Raw genomic sequence first — 20,842 nt, 5'->3', positions numbered from 1 at the left:
TCTGTAAAATGGGGATAGTACCTACATCCTAGAGTGGTTGTAGGGATCAAATGAGATAATCTATGTGAAATGCTTTGCAAACCTTAAAGTGCTATATAAAAGTGAGCTATAATTACTGTTGTTTCTGTCTTTCACAGACAAAGAGAATTCTGGGAACAGACAGTTCCTTGTGCAATGTAGCAGCAAGACTGCTAGTAAGCCATGTAATACACTTCAGCACTACCTTTCCGGGGTCAGGAAGACTTAAAAAAACATAATTAGCTTCAATATAAGAGAATTTCATTCCCAAAGGAGTTGTTAATCAAGATATCACTGGACTTTCAGGAAAAAAGGAGAGCAAGACTAACAGGAGAGTTACAAAAATGAAGTCATTTTCTGAGAACTTCATTCCTTTTTTTCTCCTCTCTAATCCCTAATCCCCCTGAGGAGTTGTCTCACAGAGACAAAAATAGGAAAAGAAAGACAGAGAAGGAATTGGGCAGCTTTCTCCTAAGGACCTCATTCCCATCTTTTTTGGGAACAAGCCAGTTAAATGTGGATTTTAGGCACTTATGGAGAGTTCAAAACACTGAAGGACAGGACTCTGCATGCACCCTGTGAATAAGTTTTAATAGTGAAAAAAATTGAATTATTTTCAAAATGTGAAGTTAATATATATTTTTAAAAGAAATAAATATATATTCCCAGGGGCCTATTATAGCAGTAGAAAAAAGAATGCTGATTAAGGTTTGAAGGTCAATTTTAACCAGCTAATGATGTTAAACAGTAATGGTTACATGACAGTTATTCCCTGTCTCTATAGCAACTGGATTTCTGGGGCTTAATTGTGCATAAGGCCATATCTACTACTCCCAGCATGAGCTACAAAAGATATACATAAAAAGAAAGCCAATGGGCTTTCCACATTTCCTTTCTCAAATACCCCTCCTTGTTCTTGCTGTCTTCCTAAAGATCACTATAATAAAATGACTTCTAATCCCAGTGGTTAGAGTATTATGTTCATGAGGTCAATTCATAGCTTCATTATCTCTGCCTTCAGATTTTTTTTTTTTAATTTTGCAATAGTGTTGACCTAAATGTGGAAATCACTATACTTAAACCATTGTCCTCATTGTCACGTATAGATCTTGGGAGGAGTCGTATAAGCAGGAAGTTGCTTAAGGCTACTTGAAACAAGTCTTATCAAAGTTAATATTTGATTAGCCTCAATCCTCCAGTCTTTCAATCTAGTAGAATTTACCATAGTATGGTGAATATGGAATCACCACTGACACCATCACCACCACAATCATGGAGGAACAATCGTCATCAGAACCAATGACTTGACATCCTAGTCACTAATTATTTCCAGGCACAATGAGTTAGCTATTGAATCTGTAATTATATGTAGGACAATTAAACAGGACATACTGATAAATATAGTCTGACCTGAAATGACTAGGAAGGTGCATTGCACGTAGCAAGCACTTAATAAATAAATGTTTGCTGACTGACTGATTATAATCATTATTCCACATGTCATCAAACATTCAACAGTGGAAGGCATTCATTCATGTGGCTCATTTTTGCTGACGTAGACTCTGAAAAGTGATGCCATTTGATTAGTTCTTGCAATAACACCAACAAAAATTGCTTGACCTGACTGCAAACAAGTACAATGGACAGCAGCTTTGTGGAACTCTCTATTGACCCCTGTTGGTCAATTGTGAGAACACAGTAGAAGCCAACCTTTCTGGGATAGGAACTCAGTATTTGACAAAAACTGCTGGGAAAACTGGAAGATAGTGTATGGCAGAAACTAGGCATAGACCAACATCTTATACCTTATACAAAAATAAGGTCAAAATGGGTTCAGGATACGAATCAGCAGGATGAGGAAAACCTCATTTTTAAGTAAAGCCGTTTCAAAACCAGCTGCATCGGCATACAGAAAAACACAGACACTGAACAAAAAACAGGGAGATGAGGGCAAAGTTTCACATCACCATGGAGAAAAACTTTTATTTCTAAGCTATAATTCTCAGTCACATAATACAAGCTTTTTCCTCTTAACTCCCACAGTGGTTGCTAGGATAACATGAGATTATATTTGCAAAGTGTGTTAGTTATTATTATCATTGTTATCATTATTATTATTATTATGGGGCAATAAGGGTTAAGTGACTTGCTCAGGGTCACACAGCTAGTAAGTGTCAAGTGTCTGAGGCTGGATTTGAACTCAGGTTCTTCTGAATCCAGGGCTGGTACTTTATCCACTGTGCCATCTAGCTGCCCCTATTATTATTATTTATTCCAAAAATGCACTGATACTCAGGAACCATAAAACAATTTGACCAAATGGGGCAGGGGTCCTGTCTAATGGTGTCATTCTCTGCTGATTCTTTCTCCTCTCTTCCCTTTCGTATTCTTAATAGGGATGCAGTGGGGAAATGGGCCAGTCTTGAAGTGAAAAGAAAAATGGGTTTGAATTTCATCTTTAACATAGGCTATGGGAAACTCATTTCACCTCTCTGAACCTCAGTTAAGTCATCTGTAAAATGGGGACCATGATATTTGAATAATGTTGTGAAGCTCTGATGAGACAATGTATCTAAAAGCTCTCTAAGAAGCTCTATCTAAATGTCAGCTATTATTTGCCTATTGGTGATATGCTGAATGAGGATAGGTGGAAATGATATAAAGCCAGGGGGCAGCTGGTGGCGCAGTGGATAAAGCACCGGCCCTGGATTCAGGAGGACCTGAGTTCAAAGCTGGATTCAGACACTTGACATTTACTAGGTGTGTGACCCTGGGCAAGTCACTTAACCCTCACTGCCCTGCAAAAAACAAACAAAAAAGAAATTATATAAAGCCAGAAAGGGCAGGATGCAAAAAAATTAAAAATAAGAAGGGGTTGAATACCTCAGCACCGAGAAAGGAGATGAACAGATGGTTCTTATTCATGGTTGAAATGGAACATGAGAGCTGGACAGGCATGGCAAGCAGGTTAAAATTTCTACGCTCACAAAATACATTTAGAAACTAAAGGAAAGCCATTCTATGCCCTAAAGCCTATACATGTATGCACACATGCCTCTTGGCTATTGTAACGCGATTCATACTCAGCTTAATTCGATTAAGCAAGCATGCATAAAGCACTTACTCTCTACTCAACTCCCTATGCCCACAAAGGGAAATAGGCAACTGGATGGCATACTGGGCCTAAAGTAAGAAAGACTTTAGTTCAAATCTGGACCCAGACCTTGAGCAAATTATTTAACTTCAGTTTTCTCATCTGTAAAGTGGGGGTAATAATAGTATCTACCTCCCAGAGCTGTTGTGAGGATCAAATGAGATAATATTTGTAAAGCATTTTGCAAACCTCAAATTGCTATATACTTGCTAGCAGTTGTCACCTCATGTAAGTCCCTCACTGAAGGTTCTCCTGCCAGTACATCATTGTGGTGTGGTGACCTTGGGTTCTTAAAGGCTGGACCACCTGAGAGCCAAAGCTCAGGCAAGGGGTACCTAGATAAAAGGATTCTGAGTATGGTCCCTGCAGGAAACTGCTTGTCTGTGATCCAAGGACGAGCCCAGCTGAGTTTAGGAAGGCTCCTCATTGGGGGACTGCATTTTTCAGCCCCAGCAGCTCAAGAAGACCAACTACAAAGCTATAGATAAATTGTGTTGTATGTCCATGGAGGAAAAACTCACACTAATGCAACCCAAGTAACTACTATATGCCAGGTATTGTGCTACGTGCAGGGCACACAGAGGCAAAATACCAACTCTACTGGAGGAGACAACTTTCTGGGGGCATAAAGAAAAGCTCATAGACACATGACATCTAGGAGAACACAGCTTGATTCCATGACCTCACCCACCAGCTTACAACAGTTCTTACCTCCTGCCACCAGGAGGGAAAAGAGACAGACACTGGAGGGTCATCCCTTTGTATGCAAGCTCAGCTCCAGCTTAGTCCCTGTGGAGACACTGGTTCTTCTGGCTCCACAAATGATTGGCAGACTCTCTCCTATCATACCATACCAGCCCCTTAGTTACACAAATTTGGAAGAAGACTGCCAAAGTTCCATGTGTTGGACTGAAATCAGGAAGGGAATAGCTGCATATGTTCTAGATTAGTGGGGTCAAACCCAAGTAGGAACAGGAGCTGCTGATTCGTATCCTGAACCCATTTTGACCCTATTTTTGTATAAGGTATAAGATGTTGGTCTATGCCTAGTTTCTGCCATACACTATCTTCCAGTTTTCCCAGCAGTTTTTGTCAAATACTGAGTTCCTATCCCAGAAGCAGGAGTCTTTGGGTTTATCAAACAGTAGATTACTATAGTCATTTACAGCTGTGTCTCCTGTGCCTAACCTATTCCATTGATCCACCACTCTATTTCTTAGCCAGTACCACATAATATAGTTTTGATGACTTCTGCTTTATAGTATAGCTTCAAATTTGGTATGGCTAGTCCACCTACCTGTGCATTTTTTCATTAATTCCCTTGATATTCTTGACTTTTTGTTTTTCTAGATAAATTTTGTTATTTTTTCTAGCTCTACAAAATAATTTTTGGTAGTCTGATTGGTATGACACTGAATAGGTAAATTAATTTAGGTAGAATTGTCATTTTTATTATATTAGCTCGTCCTATCCATGAGCAATTTATACTTTTCCAGTTACGTAGATCTGATTTTATTTGTGTGGAAAGTGTTTTGTAATTGTGTTCATAGAGTTCCTGGGTTTGTCTTGGAAAATAGACTCCCAAGTATTTTATATTGTCTACCATTACTTTAAATGAAATTTCTCTTTCTATCTCTTGCTGCTGAGTTTTGTTGGTCATGTATAGAAATGCTGATGATTTGTGTGGGTTTATTTTATATCCTGCAACTTTGCTAAATTTGTTAATTGTTTCAAGCAGTTTTTTAGTTGATTCTTTAGGATTCTTTAAGTATACCATCATATCATCTGCAAAGAGTGAAAGTTTTGACTCCTCCTTGCCTATTCTAATTCCTTTAATTCCGTTTTCTTCTCTTACTGCTATAGCAAACATTTCTAATACAATATTAAATAGTAGAGGTGATAATGGACATTCCTGTTTCACCCCTGATCTTATTGGGAATGCCTCTAACTTATCCCCATTACATATAATGTTTGCTGATGGTTTTAGGTAGATACTGCTTATTATTTTAAGGAAAGCTCCACTTATTCCTATGCTCTCTAATGTTTTTAACAGGAATGTATTTTGTCAAATGCTTTCTCTGCATCTATTGAGATAATCATATGATTTGGGTTAGTTTTGTTATTGATGTGGTTGATTATATTAATGGTTTTTCTAATGTTGAACCAGCCTTTCATTCTTGGTATAAATCCCACCTGGTCATAGTATATTATCCTGGTGATCACTTGCTGCAATCTCCTTGCTAATATTTTATTTAAGATTTTTGCATCGATATTCATTAGGGAAATTGGTCTGTAATTTTCTTTCTCTGTTTTGGCTCTGCCTGATTTAGATATCAACACCATATTTGTGTCATAAAAGGAGTTTGGTAGAACTCCTTCTTCACCTATTTTTCCAAATAGTTTGTATAGTATTGGAATTAATTGTTCTTTAAATGTTTTGTAGAATTCACTTGTAAACCCATCTGGCCCTGGAGATTTTTTCTTAGGGAGTTCATTAATGACTTGCTCAATTTCTTTTTCTGAAATGGGCCTATTTAAGGATTTTATTTCCTCTTCAGTTAACTTGGGCAATTTGTATTTTTGTAAATATTCACCCATTTCATTTACATTGTCAAATCTATTGGCATACAGTTGGGCAAAATAGCTCCTAATTCTTGCTTTAATTTCCACTTCATTGGTTGTGAAATCACCCCTTTCATTTTTTAAACTGGTAATTAGTTTTTCTTCTTTCTTTTTTTAAATCAAATTAACCAAAGGCTATTTTATTGGTTTTTTTCATAGAACCAACTCTTAGTTTTATTGATTAGTTCTATAGTTTTCTTGCTTTCAATTTTATTAATTTCTCCTTTGATTTTCAGGATTTCTAATTTAGTATTTAGTTGGGGATTTTTAATTTGTTCTTTTTCTAGCTTTTGTAGTTGCATTCTCAGTTCATTGATTTCTTCTTTCTCTTTTTTGTTCATGTAAGCATTTAGAGATATAAAATTTCCCCTAAGCACTGCTTTGGCTGCATCCCATAGATTTTGGTATGTTGTCTCATTATTGCCATTCTCTTGGATGAAGTTATTGATTGTTTCTATGATTTGTTGTTTGACCCACTCATTCTTTAGGATGAGATTGTTTAGTTTCCAATTAATTTTCAGTCTACCTTTCCATGGCTCTTTATTACATGTAATTTTATTGCATCATGATCTGAGAAGGATATGTTTACTATTTCTGCCTTTCTACATTTGACTATGAAGTTTTTGTGCCCTAATACATGGTCAATTTTTTTAGTATGGGCCATGTACTGCTGAGAAGAAGGTATATTCATTTCTATCCCCATTCAATTTTCTCTAGATGTCTATCATATCTAAATTTTCTAATATTCTATTCACCTCTTTAACTTCTTATTTATTTTGCAGTTAGATTTATCTAATTCTGAGAGGGGAAGATTCAGATCCTCCACTATTATAGTTTTGCTGTATATTTCCTCTTGTAACTCATTTAACTTCTCCCCTAAGAATTTGGATGCTATCCCACTTGGTGCATACATGTTTAGTATTGATATTACTTCATTATCTATAGTACCTTTTAGCAAGATGTAGTTTCCTTCCTTATCTCTTTTAATTAGATCTATTTTTGCTTTTTCTTTGTCTGAGATAAGAATTGCTACCCCTGCTTTTTTGATGTCAGATGAAGCATAATATATTTTGCTCCAACCTTTTACCTTTATTCTGTGTGTATCTCTCTGCTTCAAATGTGTTTCTTATAAACAACATATTGTAGAATTCTTATTTTTAATCCACTCTGCTATTTGCTTCCATTTTATGGGAGAATTCATCCCATTCACATTCACAGTTAAAATTATTAACTGTGGGGCAGCTAGGTGGTGCAGTGGATGGAGCACTGGCCCTGGATTCAGGAGTACCTGAGTTCAGATCTGGCCTTGGACACTTAACACTTACTAGCTGTGTGACCCTGGGCAAGTCACTTAACCCCAATTGCCTCACTGAAAAAAAATTATTAACTGTTAGGGGAAGCTAGGTGGCACAATGGGCAGAGCACTGACCCTGGAGTCAGGAGGACCTGAGTTCAAATTCGGCCTCAAGACACTTGACACTTACTAGCTGTGTGACCCTGGGCAAGTCACTTAACCCCAATTGCCACACACACACACACACACACACACACACACACATATACACACACACATGCACATTATTAACTGCTTATTTCCCTCCATCTTCTTTTCCCCTTTGTTTATACATTTTCCCCTTCTTTCACCCTATTCCACTCGACCAGTATTTTGCTTCTGACCACTGCCTCCCTCAAACTGCCCTCCCTTTTATCAGCTGCTCTTCTTTTTCTTGCCCCTTTTCCCCCCACTTGTGCCCTCCCTTCTATCAATACCACCCTTATTCCCCTTCCCCTTCTGTTTCCTTAAAGAGTAAGCTAAGTTTCTTTATACAAATGGGAGTGTATTTTATTCCTTCCCTGAACCAAATCTGATGAGAGTAAGGTTGCAACAATGCCCACCCCTCCCTTCTTTCCCTCTATTGTAATGAGTTCTTTTTGTGCCTCTTCATATGATGTAATTAACCCCATTCCACCTCCCCTTTCCTCTCCTCCCCCTAGTCTTCTTTTATTCTGCCCCTTAAGTTTCTTTACATCATCACATCAAAGTTGATTTAATAACAATACCTTAACAGAGATGCAGATCCCAAGAGTTAAAAGTATTATCCTTCCTCATAGGGACACATGCATTTTAACATCATTGAACAACCTTCCCCCCCCTTTACCTCTTTATATTTCTCTAGAGTCTTGTATTTGGAGATAAATTTTTCTGTTCAGTTCTGGTCTTTTTCTCAGGAAGCTTTGGAAGTCCCCTAATTCACTGAATGTTCATCTTTTCCTCTGAAAGAGAATGTTCAGTTTTGCTGGGTAGTTGATCACGGGTTGTGATCCAAGCTCCTTTGCTTTCCTGAATATCATATTCCAAGCCCTGAGATCCTTTAATATTGAAGCTGTCAGGTCCTGTGCAATCCTGGCTGTGGCTCCATGATATTTAAATGGTTTCTTTCTGGCTGCTTGGAGTAATTTCTCCTTCACCTGATAATTCTGGAGTTTGGCTACAATATTCCTTGAAGTGTTCCTTTTGGGGTCTCTTTCAGGAGGTGTTCGGTGGATTCTTTCAATGATGATTTTATCCTCTGATTCTACAATTTCAGGGCAGTTCTCCTTAATAATTTCCTGGAATATGGTGTCTAGACTCTTTTTTTTTTGATCATGGCTTTCAGGTAGTCCAACAATTCTCAGTCTCTCCTGGATCTGTTTTCCAGGTCAGTTGTTTTTCCAATGAGGTATTTCACATTTTCTTCTATTTTTTCAGTCTTTTGATTTTGCTCGGCAGATTCTTGTTATCTCATGGAGTTATCAGCTCAATTTTAATTTTTAAGGTCTTATTTTCCACAGTAAGCTTTTGCACTTCTTTTTCCATTTGGCCAATTTTTTCTCTCATTTGGTCAATTGTATTTTTTTTTTTTTGGTGAGGCAATTGGCGTTAAGTGACTTGCCCAGGGTCAAACAGCTAGTAAGTGTCAAGGGTCTGAGGTCAGATTTGAACTCGGGTCCTCCTGAATCCAGGGCCGGTGCTCTATCTACTGTGCCACCTAGCTGGCCCCCAATTGCATTTTTTGTTTTGTTTTCTTTTTTCAGGGCCAATTGTATTTTTTAAGGAATTGGTTTCCTCAGTCAATTTTTGTGCTTCTTTTTGCAGTGTAACTCTCATTTTTCTCATTTCTTTTTCCATTTTTCTTCTACCTCTCTTACTTGGTTTTGAAAATCCTTTTTGAGCTCTTCGAAGAAGGCTTTTTGGTCTTGAGACAAGATCATCTTCCTACTTGAGTCTTCACTTGTAGGTGTTTTGACCAACTCATCTGAGTTTGAGTTTTGGTCTTCCCTTTCGCCAAAGAAGTTGTCAATGATAAGGGTCCTTTTTTGTTTCTTGCTTGTGTTGTAGGCTATTTTTAAACTTATAAAGTTGAAGTCTGCTCCTGGGGCACAGGGTTCACTGTTGCAAGCTTCTTACTGCTCTCAGCTGCACCAGTCTCAGCTGTGTCGAGCTGAAGGAGTATCAAGCTGCCCACTAAGCCAAGATTTGCTGAGGTGAGCTGCCAGCTGAAATGAGTAGTGTTGAGCCTCCCTGCCCTTTCACCTAGGTTAGACAGACCTTTCCTGAAGTCTTCTGAATTATCTCAAGTAGCAGGATTGTGTCTTTATTTTTGTAGGTTCTGTAGTTCCGGAATCTGTTTAGAGGCTTGATTTAATGTTGTTTTTTGGGGAAATATGGGAGAGCTCAGGCAAGTTCCTTGCTTCTCTCTGCCATCTTGGCGCCACCCCTGGAAATATGGGAGCTGCTAATTTGTAGATAAGGATTCCTGCTGGCTACATATTGCTGTAATATAAGGTTATCTTGTTGTTTGTCCTTCATTCTCAAAGAGGACTGTGTCATTGGGGAGGTGATGTCATGACTTCAGTGAATTGGAGTTAAGTGAAGAAGGGCTGTGCAAGGTCACCAACCTCATCTCTACTCCAGAGCCATCTGGGTCCAGTGGCAAGATATAGATCAGGACAACTGGAGATGGCCCCAGATATTGAAGGCAATTGGGATTAAGTGACTTGCCCAGGGTCACACAGGTAGTAAGTGTCTGAAGTGAGATTTGAACTCAGGTCCTCTACGACTTTAGGACCAGTGCTCTATCCACCTGTAGTTGCCCCAATGTTATCTGACTTCACATGTATAACCTAGGTCAAATTGCTTACCTTCTCAATGAGGAGGAGGTGGAAGGAGGGAGAAAGGAGAGAATTTGGAACTCAAAATTTTTTGGGGAAAAAAGAATGTTAAAATTATTTTTACATGTAATTGGGGAAAACAATATCAAATTTAAAAAAGAAAGACACATTAAAAAACCAAAAATGTAATGTTATCCGTTTTTATTGTATTTTTATTTATTTCATTAAATATTTCTCAATTACATTTTTAATCTGGTTTATGTTACACTTAGGAATGTCATGTATTTGACAGCTCGGCTATATAGCCCCCTGGGAAAGACAAATCTGAGCATGCTCTAAGGACTGGGTCCTCATTGGCCAATCCCATTCCATCTGTAGTTATATTTATTTTATATAAACTGTCATATGTGTTTGAAGTCTCCTTGGTAGAATATAAACCTCTTGAGAATAGAGGACATTTCTTTCTTTATATATGTATGTATGATGCCAAGAATGGTCCCTGGCATATAATAGGGGATTAATAAATGTTAGTTGACTGATGGATTCATTTCAATACATTAATTTCTGGGCCAGAAATACAAAAGAGACCAGACCTGCCATACAGTTCAGCACAGGGAGCTGCTGGTCTAACTTTAATGAAAAGAGATCCCTATCTAAATCATTCACTGGGTTGACTATTCACTTAATTATTTTTTTTTCTCATGAATACTCCTTTGTGAAGTTAATGATAAATTATAAAATGACATACTCTTGAAATGTATCAGCTTTTTCATTATCATTTGAGAAGAGTTTTCATGTCAGGAATCAAAGGTCGATGCTTAACTGCAACCGATTGAAAGCATATTATTAGCTCACTTTGCACAGCTACTATAGTATAATGGAAAGGGCACTGGCTTTCAAATCAGAAAACCTAGGTTTAAATTCCACCTCTGATGCTCATTACCTATGTGACCCGCTCTTCGTGGACCTCAGTTTCCCCATGTGCAAAATGAAGGGGTGGGACTACATAAGCTCTGAGGTCCTTCTGAGCTTGAAAATGAGGATATATGTCATTATTTGCTTTCTCGAGGTGCTTTAAAATCCATGGGAATGGTGTGCCGTCTTCTTTAAACATATTTTTAACTCAGAAATTTTAACTGTGGAAAGTAATTTGGAATTATGGAAGAAAAGTTGCCATGCATTTCTTACCCTCTATTACAGAGATCTGAGCATCTGTTCCAATGGTCACAAAGGCTGGAGCAGGTACTATGGAGCCCCCTTGGTCAGGCATGGATGATGCCAAGGTCATACACTGCAATCAGGCCATCACCACTTGTCCTGACTTTTGTCTTGCCATTGGACTTTGGTGACACTGGAAGAGAAAATAAGGCTGATGACTTTGCACAACTCTGCCTCACTTAAACCCAATTCACCCAGGTGTCAAGACATTACCCCACGATATCATTGGTCCTCTTCAAAAACAAATGACCAACAACAACCCAAGGAGGTCAAAGACAGAAAGGAAGGTCCCATAAAGATCAAATGGGGGGGGCAACTAGGTGGCGCAGTGGATAAAGCACTGGTCCTGGATTCAGGAGGACCTGAGTTCAAATCCGGCCTCAGACACTTGACACTTACCAGCTGTGTGACCCTGGGCAAGTCACTTAACCTTCACTGCCCTGCAGAGGGGGGAAAAAGTTAAAAACAACAAAAAAAAACAAAAAACAGGATCAAATGTGAACAGCAGGACTTTTGTAATAGCAAAAACCCAAAACAAAGCAAAACACCCCAACCTGCTAGAACCTAACCTACTAAGAAGAGCAGCCTGTCAAGAAGCCCAGGTATTTGGAAATCAGCTCTTTCTTTCTAGTGCACAAGTGAAGAAGGCAGCTGTCTTCCTCAACTTTGCAGCTTGCAAAGAAAAAGCTGGAAATATTTTTTCAAAGAATGATGCTCCAGTTTTACATTTATCTGGCATGGATGTGACTATAGGCAAGACAGAGTATGTAGGACAAGCCAAGAAACTGCTAGAATTAATGGAAAAATCTGCCTCCTTCCCCCCACCCTCTGCCCCACTGGATTGGGGAATCACCAAACAAACTACGATGCATGATGTGATGGAATATTATTGCACCATAAGAAATTATTAATATGAGGAATTCAGAGAAACATGGTACAATTGGTATGAACTAATGAAGTGAAGGAAGCAGAACTAAGAAAATTAGATATTCAATGACTACAATGATGTAAATGAGACCATTAAATCAAAGTCAAGAGATTTGACTAAAATGACCAATCTTGGTCCCAGTGAACCCCTTCAATTGCACCAAATCACAGCTACCCTTGCAGCACAACAGGAGTGTCTGCTTCTTCATATTCTCACCAGAATTAAATATTATCATTTTCTTCTTTTTCTTTTCTCTCTTTTTTCTTTCCTTCTTTCTTTCTCTTTCTTCCTTCCTTCCTTCCTTCTTTCTTTTTTTTTTGGTGCTGGGAAATGAGGGTTAAGTGACTTGCCTAGGGTCACACAGCTAGTACGTGTCAAGTGTCTGAGGCTGGATTTAAACTCAGGTCCTCTTGAATCCAGGACCCGTGCTTTATCCACTGTGCTACCTAGCTGCCCCTAAATGTTATCATTATTAATATTTTATGATAATTTAATGGATGTAAATTGGGGTCTCAGAATTTTGAAAATGTGCATTTCTCTGGTTATTGGCTATTTTGAACACTTACTCAGGTGGTTATTGATAATATGTGTTCTTTTTTTGGTAAAACTTTTATGTTCTATTTTTTTCCAATTACATGTAACAACAATTTTTAACAGTTTTTAAAATTGAGTTTCAAATTCTCCTCCCCTCCCTCCTTGAGAAAACAATTTGATAAAGATTATACATGTGCAGTCATGTAAAATTGATTTCCATATCAGCCATGTTGTGAAAGAAAAACACGTGTTCTTTCAAGAGCTGCCTATTCATATCCTTTGACCATATAGGAAATGCAGCTTAACTCTTGCAAATTTGTGCCAATTTCTTATAGAGTTTGGCAATCCGAAAAGTTCATAGCCAAGAATTTCCCCAGTCTGTTTATTTAATCATTTTCAGGATTCATTACTTTTTTGCTACATAAAATCAGGGGTGTGCTGGTAGATGTTTAACAGCCTGCTGGGGTTGGGGAGCACACACAAAAATGTACCAGTGAATGACACACTTTTAAGTTTAGTCTGCATTATTAACATCTCCATCACTTTCTTAAGTCTCAGAACCAACTAAACAATTAATCAAGCCCTGATTTGTAGCATTTGTCCATTTCTGTTGCATAAATACATCCACTGAAAATTTAATAATAGGTTCTTGTGAACTGGTATAAGCCGGCTCTTATACACCCTTGCAAAAGTCCTTTTGCTTTTATATAATCAAATTTATTTATTTTGTTTAACTTTCCACCACATTTTGTTAAATTACTTCTTTTGCAAGAAGGGAATATGAACTTCCTTATTTTACAAATAATGATCTTGTGTCAGCCTTAACATGTACACATGCACACACACATATATACATATTCACACAACACTGAGTAGTTCCTTTATTATGTTGTATTTACTCTGTAAGTTTTAGTTTTCCCACCTACCATGTCTGAGATAAGAATGTTGTTCTGAGATTCTCCCTGCCCCTCTCAATTTAACATCTTTGCTCTCTCCTTTTTTCTGATACCCAATATTATTTTTTCTATTTGCTTTGTTTAGTTATTAATCAAAACAATACTTCTGCCATTATCTTGTTATTTGCCTATTAAGGTACCAACTAGTTCATCCCACAAACCATATCTTGGTGGTGCATCAGAGGCTCTGTGCTTCTACTGGTGTGGGGTATCAAAAACTGCCTTAAATTTGTTTTTCCCCATTTATTGTTTTTCAGTCATTCGACTATGTCCAAGTCTTTGGGTTTTTTTGTTTTTGGTTTGTTTTTGGTGGGGCAATGAGGGTTAAGTGACTTGTCCAGGATCACACAGCTGGTAAGTGTCAAGTGTCTGAGGCCAGACTTGAACTCAAGTTCTCCTGACTCCAGGCCTGGTGCTTTATCTACTGCACTACCTAGGTGCCCCTATATCCAACTCTTTGTGACCCTGTGAACCACAGTACACTAATTCTGTCTATGCAGTTTTCTTGGCAAGGATACTAGAGTGGTTTGTTGTTTCCTTCTCCAGTGCATTAAGGCAAACAGAGGTTAGGTTACAAGCCCAAGGTTACATTGTTGGTAAGTGTCTGGGGTCAGATTTGAACTCAGATCTTTCTGACTCCAGGCCCAGCACTCTACGCACTAAGTCATCTACCTCTCTTCTATAACCTCATGCAATTCTTTTTTTTTTTTTTTAGTGAGGCAGTTGGGGTTAAGTGACTTGCCCAGGGTCACACAGCTAGTAAGTGTTAAGTGTCTGAGGCCAGATTTGAACTCAGGTCCTCCTGACTCCAGGGCCGGTGCTCTATCCACTGTGCCACCTAGCTGCCCCTCATGCAATTCTTAAATGGCCCATCTTTTGTCTTTAAAAATAACGCATGATGGGGGAAGCTAGATGGTGCAGTGGATAAAGCACCGGCCCTGGATTCAGGAGTACCTGAGTTCAAATCCAGCCTCAGACACTTGGCACTTACTAGCTGTGTGACCCTGGGCAAGTCACTTAACCTCCATTGCCCTACCAAAAAAAATAAATAATGCATGACATTAGAATCAAGTTATATCTCAATTTTTAGCATATCATATTCTACCTTTGTCACTCCTCATTTTAGTGGGAAAGTTGTAAACAACTTGATTTGGGGTATGTGTGATTGTGTATTTCTTTTCTTCTTGACCTTGTAAAATCATCTCCTTATCATTGTAGTCTTGAAGTCTGACAATGCTGAGCTAAATTTAAGGTTTAGCCCTGTGAATTCTATTGATATACAATCCTATCCTTTTTTTTTCAAAATTTCTGGAAATTTTTCCCATATAACCCCCTCAAACTATTGTTTAAGGATAGTCATATTCTTTTCTCCTTAATTTTTGTGAAGCCCCAAAATTCTTCCATTTTATCTCCTTACTCTGTCTTCCTAACCTATCACTTTTGCTTAGCTAGATTCCAGGCATGTAATGTTCCAGACTTGTATTTCTGTTTTCTCTTTTGTTCCCACCACTTTGTTGTCTAGCAACTGAGTCTATTCTTTCCTTTTGTTCCCATTTCCCCCAGAGGTAGGTGTGATCAGGTTCTACTACAATGCTTCATCATAGCATAGAGGCAACTCCAATACCAGTACAATACAAGCTCAAGCTTGCAGACCTTACTAAGCTAGAAGAGCTTTAACTATGCCTCTAAGTATGGACATATGTCTGTCACTTGAGAACTAATCTAGGTAATTTAGAGAGGCTCATCACCAGAGGACCTGAGGGACAATGACGTTTTCAGCTATGTAGCAACTCTTGGAAACCAACTACAAAGTCACAGAAGAGTTGTGACCTGAGTTGGTCAGGGAGTGAATGCATTGATGAAACCACAGATTCTTGTAATACGATATTCCCAACCTTCGACTGCATTGTCCTCATACTAAGATTTCTTAAGATTCACTCAGTTACTTCATTTCATCTGAGACTTAAAAAAAAAAAATTTTCATTTGCTGTATTGGGTCCATTTTCCATTTTATTCTGTCCTAAGGACATTCTAGTTTCATTTCTGGTGCCTCTCTTGGTGCTGTTGCAGTCGATTTTTCTTTTGACATTTCTGTCTCCACTTTTCATAATCTATCATACTTTTTCATTGTGTTAGAGCTTTCCTTTTATTTGTTCCTTTGGGATTCACTCTTATTGGTATGCTGTCAGTTCTCCTTTTTTCCTTTCTCTATTTTCTTATTTAAAAAAAACCACACACACACACAATTTTCTTTTGATGATTTCTGATAGTTAACCACCCCCCCAACATTCCTGTAGCTGTTATTTGGGGATGGAAGGCAGGATTGGGGGGGGAATATTGACATTGTACTGCAAATTCTTCCCTTCCCAGAAGTCCAAGATATGTTTTATAAGCTGCTAAGAAAGTAAATTGATTAGGGAAGTGAAAACTGATCAACTCTCCCTTTCTTCTATGGCAGCAACAAACCGATTCTTTAAATGTCTTAGAATCATAAGATTTAGAGCCAATCATTTAATTTAAGCATTTGACCAATGAAGAAAGGGGGGAGGTCTCCAGAAGCTAAGGTTAAACAGACAGTGAAGAACAGAGCTTAGACCTGATTCCACATCCTCTAACTCCAACACCAGGGCCCATCTTACTATGCTACAATGGCAAATATTTCCCAAATATATTTTATTCAGAAACCAATCTGTATTTCACTTGGTAGTTTTCTAGTACCTCAAGTCCAAAGGTATCCCTACTTTAAATAATAAATGTGCTTCTGGGGGCGGCTAGGTGGTGCAGTGGATAAAGCACTGGCCCTGGATTCAGGAGTACCTGAGTTCAAATCCAGCCTCAGACACTTGGCACTTACTAGCTGTGTGACCCAGGGCAAGTCACTTAACCCCCATTGCCCCGAAAAAACCAAAAATAAATAAATAAATGTGCTCCTAAAAATAATGTTTACTTTCATCTATAATGGATGCCAAAGGACTCTGGAATTCTCTACCCCAGGTACCTCAGTGTTGGACCTTTAGGGTAGACATAGTCATAAAAATATAGTTTGAGCCCCTATCCAGTGCCTTCTCTACAACAGACAAGAAAGAGGGGCCATAATTCAAATAGCATAACATTTAACTAGGGCAGAATAGAAAAGTAAACAATAAGGGAAAAATCAATGATTACAACTCTTGCCCTATAACACCATACACACAGAGGTATAATCTCCCACAGATAGCACTTTGATGGAAAACTGCCCAGACAATGGATGCTTTTAGGGTTGCACTAATATCACTAACAACTGTCTCCTAGCAACTGGCTGTGCTTCCCGGATGCTTGGATCTACTGACAAAGTTGCTTTTCTGCCAAGCTGCTGTTAAATGCTTGAGTTGTGATAACCACAAATTTACTGAGAACTGACTGATTCCCCACCTACTCCCCATTCCCAGGCCAATGAATTGTCTGGAGATAACCAATCTTTGTCAATTCCAGATTCCTGATTTACTTATGGATCTCCCCCAAACAAACTATCCTCTCCCAAAGATTCTGGACCTTACTCCCTGGACTTTAGGTTATTATGTAAAACAGTCCACTTGCATTAAGTAGTTTCTATTTAGAATTAAATAGCTTCTATACTTAACTCAAGGGCAGTCTTATAGTTAGTTCCCTTTGTTAAAGGTTCACTTACATTAAGTAGTTAAGTAGCTTCTATACTTAACTCAAGAACAGGCTTATAGTTCCCTTTGTTCTGTTCCCCCTTATAAACCCTATGCTCAGTCCCCATCTTTGGGTATTCCTAGCATTCTTGCTTTGTGATACTTCAAGTTATAGCTCCTCTGCCCTGATTAAAGACCTTATTTCTCCTATATTGATTATTTCATTAATTTTCAGGTTAACAGTGGAATCCTCATAGACTGGACCAGCTATCATTGGGCTTCCTTTTCTTCACTGTGAAGATGATACTTATTGGAGACATCATCTGCTGAAGCTCTTTATTCCTTCTTCCTTCCTTCATGGCCCTGAATTCCTTTCAATTCCTATACTGTTCCCAGCAGCTAGCACCTAGGCCATGAAATATCCTTGAGATTCCCACATGACTATATAAAGGAGGGATTTAGCAAAACTCAAGAGTGGAGCTAGTCACCTTTGAACAACATGCCTGTTAATGGCAAAGAGCCCTCTTCTCTTTGACAACTAGAGACTTTTGCTCCTTTCCTGATGCTATGGAATAGCCTCCTGCTCCCTTTATATGTTAATTTTATAAAATAAAACATCTTAAATACCTAAAAGAGTAAATACTTGAATCTTAGATACCTTAAGTACTTAAATTTTTTAGAACTTGGGATGATCTGGAGAATGTGAACTTGAACTAACAATGAAATTCATGAATGGGAAAGGGAGATTGACTATATTCTCCTCTACTTGAAAATCCCAGAGGGTGTTTGTGGAAGTGGTGTATGACACTGTTATGGGGGAAATGGGGTACGGGTTGGGTTAGGGGTAGGGGTTCTTAGGAATTCCTCTTTAAAGAATTACACCCTCTTGCACACAAAAGTAGTTATAATGTCTTAAAGACAAGGCTATACTATATGCTCTTAGATCTAATTCACTGATTAAGGACTCCTGAATTAGAGAATAGCTATTATTTGGCAGAATTCTCAGCCTTTTAGTGCTAAAAAGTATTTCAGATTATTTGTGTATAAAATATGAGCACTGATGCAGAAACAGTCAAGTGAAATTCTACAGAATTGGTTATACTTGAACAGTCCATTAAGACAAAATGCACAGAATGATCATTCCATTATTGTATCATAAGCTTGAGGTGAATGTAGGCTATGTGGATGTTGCTCACATAGGCTATGTGTACATATGCCCATGATTCATCTAAATGGAGACGGGATAGATAACTATGGAACATTAACCAATCTTCTCCGAGGAAGACTTTGATTCTTGAGTGGAAGGGAACAGGAGATAGAGGCTACTAGCCTGGTCTTCTCTGTTCTCCTCAGAGAAGGAATATCTGAAGAGAATTATATTTATCACCCTCCCCCAAAATATTACTAGTCAAATTGTGAGAAACCCCATTTAAAAATTTCTGGAACTCAGTATCGAAGAAGTATCAAAGGTCTTTATTTATATATTCATATGTGAACAGGCCAGCTCCCTAATTGAAATGGCACTGAGCGTGGGACTGGGGAGCCCTTTTATCTCAAACCCACCTGGCCCCTCCCTTCTTCCTCAGTTAAAATTTTCAAGTCAAGACACTGGTGCCAAATGCTAGCCAATCAGAATGCAGAATAGTCAAAGGGGCAGCCCTCTAAACTCCTCCCCTATGTGACCAGCCTTTGGTCTCTCTCATCATGTGATCCTGATTGCTGGGGGGGGGGGGGAGGGAGGGATTGGGGGAAGGAAAGTAAAGGAGCCATTAGTCAACACCCTTCTCCCAACTGAAATTCACCTCCCAGACATTAATTATTCCCCAGACAGCTTCAATCAGATTTTGAGGGGGGCCCATATTTTCCCACACTAAGGAATATCATTTTTAGGTTCATGTTGCTTTCCTGAGCATTATCCCTTGACTGGGAAAGAGTGACCCAAGCCTATCCAAAGACTTGACACCATACATATTCACGTATGTATGTATATGTGTGTATACATGCACACACATGTATATATCATGCAATACAGTATATAAATATACACATAAATATGTATTTGTGTTACATTATATATACATTTATATACATATATACACTTATACACACATTTGTTTCTCTCATTGGAACATAAGATCCTTGTAAGTAAAAATTGTTTCATTCTTTGTACTTAAATCTCTAGCACACAGCATGGAGCCTTACACATAGTAGGGACTATACTTGTGCACTGAAAACTACCAGATGATCCAGAGAGATGAGCTTCTCCCTACTGCTTCTCATGATATTGTCCCAGCATCCCCGTCACACCAACATAACTGACTCCCAGTGCCCAGATACAAAAATTCCTAGTTCTGCCTTTGTTTACAATGTGAATCCTTCAGAGACGATGGCATCCCATGACTCATAGCCATTCAAGCATTATGAGAAGAATATTGGTGATTAAAAAAAAAGGGTCTTTATTTGTGCATTTGTATATCTGTAAGCACAATAAAACATGCATCAATGAGAAATCTGAATTTTAAAATGCATGGTTCCCATCTGTTTTAGTCAACAGATAAGATCCATTTGTAATTAGCACTGACAAATGCTTATCTGCAGATGGGCGCTCTTAAAATGGTTAAAAGTTTATTCTCTCAAGTAGATTAAACACCACTGGGTGGATAAATAAAACTAGAAGCTGATTTTTGAAAAATAAAACAAACCATTAACTGGTCTGGTTTTTTTGCTTTGTTTTGTTTTGTTTTTTTAAGGAGAAGCCAAATTGTCATGATCTAAAATGAAAAAGGAGAAATCACAATAAATGAAGAAGAAATAAAGGAAATTATGAGAAAGGTTTTTGCCTAATTATATGGCAACAAAACTAATTTAAATTAAATGGATTAGGATTTACAAGAAATATAAAATATCCAAATTAACAGAACAAAAACCAGAATTTAAACAATCTATTCTAACCTCAGGAAAATAAACTGAATAAGTCATAAAGTCCCAAAAGAAAAAAACTTCTAAGACCAGATGGATGTATAAGTGAATTCTATCAAGCATTTAAAGAAGAGCTATTTCCACTATTATACAGGGGGGAGAAATCCTACCAAATTCCTTCTAGGACTCAAATATGCTTGCTCTTGATACCTAATCTTTGTTGTTGTTCAGTTGTGTCTGACTCTTTGTGACCCCATTTGGGGTTTGCTTGGCAGAGATACTAGAGTGGTTTGCCATTTCCTTCTCCAGCTCATTTTACAGATGAGGATATTGAGGTACACAGGGTTAAGTGACTTATCCAGGGTCACACAGCTAGTCAGTGTCTGAGGTTGGATTTGCCCCCAGGAAGACGGCTTCCTGACTCCAGGCCCAGCACTCTATGAACTATGGCGCCACCTAGCTGCCCACCTGACATTTGGGTACTTAATAAATGTTTACTGCCTGATTGTTCACTGAGTAAATACATGAGACTTAAATGTCATTTATGTGGCTGCCTTTACCTGCTTATTCACAGACTGGAAAAAAGGGAATTTTTTTTTTTTGCTTTTTTTTTTAAGACCTAAGTGTTGTTGGGTTGTTTTTTTTTTTTTCACTTTGAATGAATAAATTCAAAAGGAGAAATCTTTTCTACTGCAGATGCTAATGT

General features: G+C 38.2%; 1 protein-coding gene across 1 annotated transcript in view; it reads right to left on the bottom strand.

Annotated features, from left to right (window-relative positions):
• PRSS54 (serine protease 54) overlaps positions 1 to 20,842 on the bottom strand; it is a 135,715-nt gene that overhangs the window by 49,080 nt on the left and 65,793 nt on the right. The window contains exon 3 of the mRNA XM_043980236.1: positions 11,135 to 11,297. The gene's annotated coding sequence lies outside the window, so the exon portion shown is untranslated. The remainder of the gene's footprint in view (positions 1 to 11,134; positions 11,298 to 20,842) is intronic.

This window comes from Dromiciops gliroides, chromosome 2 (assembly GCF_019393635.1).
Source record: "Dromiciops gliroides isolate mDroGli1 chromosome 2, mDroGli1.pri, whole genome shotgun sequence".
NCBI lineage: Eukaryota > Metazoa > Chordata > Mammalia > Microbiotheria > Microbiotheriidae > Dromiciops > Dromiciops gliroides.
This window is presented reverse-complemented; position numbering and strand designations above follow the sequence as displayed.